This window comes from Globicephala melas, chromosome 16, assembly GCF_963455315.2.
Source record: "Globicephala melas chromosome 16, mGloMel1.2, whole genome shotgun sequence".
In the NCBI taxonomy this organism is placed as follows: domain Eukaryota; kingdom Metazoa; phylum Chordata; class Mammalia; order Artiodactyla; family Delphinidae; genus Globicephala; species Globicephala melas.
Genome location: NC_083329.1, coordinates 37,964,512 through 37,968,454, shown reverse-complemented (window position 1 = coordinate 37,968,454; position 3,943 = coordinate 37,964,512). Strand labels below are relative to the sequence as shown.

General features: G+C 37.9%; 1 pseudogene; it reads left to right on the top strand.

The window, feature by feature from the left end:
• The first annotated feature begins 1,878 nt into the window (after nucleotides 1–1,878).
• On the top strand, nucleotides 1,879–3,462 carry LOC115858017 (rab GTPase-activating protein 1-like pseudogene; annotated as a pseudogene).
• The last annotated feature ends 481 nt before the right edge of the window (nucleotides 3,463–3,943 follow it).

Below are 3,943 nucleotides of genomic sequence, written 5' to 3'. Positions count from 1 at the left end.
AACTTCATTATAATTATAAGGTCATCTAAATGTTTTATTACCAGGCAGATGAGAGAATGCGTGTGTGCAGTTAGCTTTCGTTTGGGGGGACATTTGTCTGATTTGTCATCTTGAAGCACATCTTGAAATACACTGTTGGATTCTCATTTAAATGGTTACTGTATGTGACCAGTGGTGCTAATCTGTTTAACTGCCCGCCCACTTGCTAACTGGCCCTTCTTTTGTTTGATACAGTTTCCTTTTTTTTTCAGAACTGTTGGAAAAAATTCACAAATGGTTCATTCTTTCTGTTCACACTGAAACAGGAACTTACCTCTTCTTTATGAATGAATATACTTAATAGAAATATTATTATATTATAATATTAACACTGTATTATATAATAAGCATTTTCCTACTTACTAGAATTAACAGAAGCTAAACATAATCTATTCACCTTTTTATATTACGACTATCATCTTTATACCTTGTATAAATTTTCCTTTGGGGCATTATTAGAAACTTATGGTCTTTTAAAAATTCAATGAGTTCTAATTTAACATGATTATTATAATTTTTTTATGATCACATTGCCTCAACTTGGTTAAAAGGAACCCCCTTAAACTGGCCTGTTTGGCTTTTTTAGAGTTGCCTCTAATGATCCCAAGAACATCCTGACTTCCTTGAAAAAAACAAAACAAAACAGGAATTCCTGGATGCTTCCTGATTTTTTTCCTGCTGAAGGGCATGACATTAACTATCCTCAAAAATCTTGATTTCCTCTAGAAGAGAATGACATTAGAGGTCAAACTATGGGCTCCAGAGGTATATTTATAAGCACTGGTGATAAGCAAAAGTGCTGCTACTGTGGCTGCACTGGACTGCTTTCTATGGTTCACAGTGGTAGTTTCAATTTAACACATTCTTTCGTACTTTACTTACTGCTGTATGGTTTCATCAATCACTAAGACTTTTCATATTAACACTTCTAAACAAAATAAAAGCCAGGAGTGGGATGTCATTTTTCATCTCTCACACTGGCAAAGATTAAAAAGATTGATGATGCTCAGTGTTGGCCAGAGGGAAGGGAAACAAGACATTCCCATAAACTGTTGGTGGTAGTGTAAACTGGTATAACATTCTTATAGAACAACTTGGTAACATCTACTGATGGTGAAACACCTGTTAACTTAGAAATTCCACTTTTAGAAATTTACCTTACACATAAACTCATATACAAATATATATGATTACTGCAACATTGCTTGAGGTAGTGTATAACAGGAAACCATCTAAATGTCATCACGAGGACTTCCCTGGTGACACAGTGGTTAAGAATCCGCCTGCCAATGCAGGGGACATGGATTCAAGCCCTGGTCCAGGAAGATCCCACATGCCATGGAACAACTAAGCTCTAGAGCCACAACTACTGAGCCCGTGCTCCACAAAAAGAGAATCCACTGCAGTGAGAAGCCTGTGTACCTCAACGAAGAGTAGCCCCTGCTCACCCCAACTAGAGAAAGCCTGCGCGCAGCAACAAAGACCCAACACAGCCCCCAAAATAAATAAATAAATAAACAAATAAATGTCATCATGGGGGGACCCGTTAAATAACTATGGTACAACCATACAATGAATGCTGTGGAACCATTAACAAAATCCCGTGTATGTGTGTGTGTGTGTGTGTGTGTGTGTACATAGATACATATTTACACACATAGATATACATATGTTTGCATTCTAATAACAAATGCCTGGTTATAGAAGAAACAATGGTTTTACCTTTGGAAATTTGAATAGGGGAAATTAGATAGAGGAAGACTTTTACTCCTCACTTTATAATCTTTTATACTAATATTAAACTTTAAAAAATACTGTCAATTAAACACTGTCAAATTAAAACAAGGAATAGAAAAGAAGGTTGTGATTACAGCGCAGCAACTTTCTAACAAAGAATTAGCTGCTGAAAGATGCTTTGGAATCTTATTAAGCCCAGGTTGAAATGTGAAGAACTGTGACATTTATTTACTGGATATGGAAGCCATGGGAAAGAGCTATGATGGAAGAGCTTATGTTATCACCGGCATGTGGAACCCCAATGAACCAATATTTCTGGCACTTAATGAAGAAACTCCAAAAGATAAATGAGTGCATAGGACTGTGGCAATGGATATGGGAGTCATGGACGTGATGGAGCCTATTTTCACCTGGAGACAGCAGTACATGTATACCCTGCAAATAAGTGATTTTGGCATTTTAGCAGAAAGACTTTCACAGAGACTTTCTTCATGAGGTTGAAACAGTCTGAGGGAAAAGGCCATACCAATGCTGGAAATGCAATAGATGAGGTGGTAAGTCTACAGCAAGAGTCTGAGAAGGAGGAACGAATCACACTGCTACTAGCAGATGGGGTCCAGTGTCACCCTAGGAGGATGAAGCAGAAGAGAAGAGTGATAATGAACTCTCAAGTGGAACAGGTGATGTTCTAAGCATTGTCCTGAGAAGATCCTATATTCTTGGGGAGAATCGTTAGGAAGATGGCACAATAACCTTGGTGCACGACAGAAAGGGCTATCCACTGTGGTGAAGAGTGCTGTTCCTGAAGCATTGAGGGCAGAGGTATGGTAATTATTAGCAGGCTGCCATGACAACCAGGCAATGCTCGATAGATATCATTTTCTTATCACAATGGACTCAGCCCAGGAGAGTGTTATTACTAGAGATATATTCATCAGACATTTCCTGCACATGATTACTTTAAAGATACCAGAGGAGATGGCCAGGAATCGCTCTACAAGATTTGCAAGGCCTACTCTGTCTACAACAAAGACACTGGGTACTGTCAAGGGCAGTCTTTTCTTGCTGCTGTATCGCAGCTGCATTTGCCAGAGGAACAAGCATTCTGTGTTTTGGTGAAAATCATGAATGACTATGATTTATGAGACTTCTGCAAAAACAGCTTTGAAGACCTTCACTGCAAATTGTATCAGCTGGAAAGACTAATGCAAGAGCAGTTACTGGACCTCCACGACCATTTTTCTAATCTGAACCTGGAAGCTCGTATGTGTGCATCCCAGTGGTTTCTCACTCCTTTTACTGACAAGTTCCCACTCTGCATGGTCTTCCACATCATTGACTTACACTTTGTGAGGGTTTGAACATAACCTTTCACGTAGCCTTGGCTCTCCTAAAGACCTCAAAGGAAGATCTTCTGCAAGCTGATTCTGAAGGTACTTTACAGTTCTTCAGAGTTAGCTTTCTAGAGTTATTCAGAGATACAAGGCAGAGGAAAATGCAAGAAGTATAATGGAGCAGGCTTACAATATTAAGGTACAAACCAAGAAACTGAAGAAACATGAGAAGGAATATCTGAAAATGCAAGAGAGTCATCTGCAGCAGGAAGACCCAATGGATAGATACAAGTTTGTATATTTGCAGATAACTTCACCCCTTGCTTTTATACTGGTAATCTTCATACGCTGAGAGAAAGAAAGGGAAAAAGAAAAAGTAGCTATCAACTACTTTCAAAAATGAGAAAAAGGAAAATGACAAAGTACCGTTTTAGTTGTGCACAGTCACATCCTAATCTACTCTATGCTTTTCCTTCATGGTATATTGTATCCTTCAAGACTCCAAAGCAATGCAATGATTTAGTCAAAATATTTGGTTAAAAATACTAACCAGTTATATTTGTTCAACTCCATTAGTAACTGTGTAAAGTTGAGAGCACCCTAAATGTCCAATACTTAAATTTTAAAGCAACTTAAAATGTTCATTGCCTCCTACCACACCTCATGATGTTTGCATGATGCATAATAGTTATAAAAGTCTGTAGTACTTGGAAACATTAAGCTTTTACCAATTTGGAAAAGTTTTTAAACAATTTAAAGGACATTGCCAAACAAGCAAAGCAGGCCTGATGGACTAAAAAATGAATTAGAAAGAAAAAAACTGAAATGGTAGA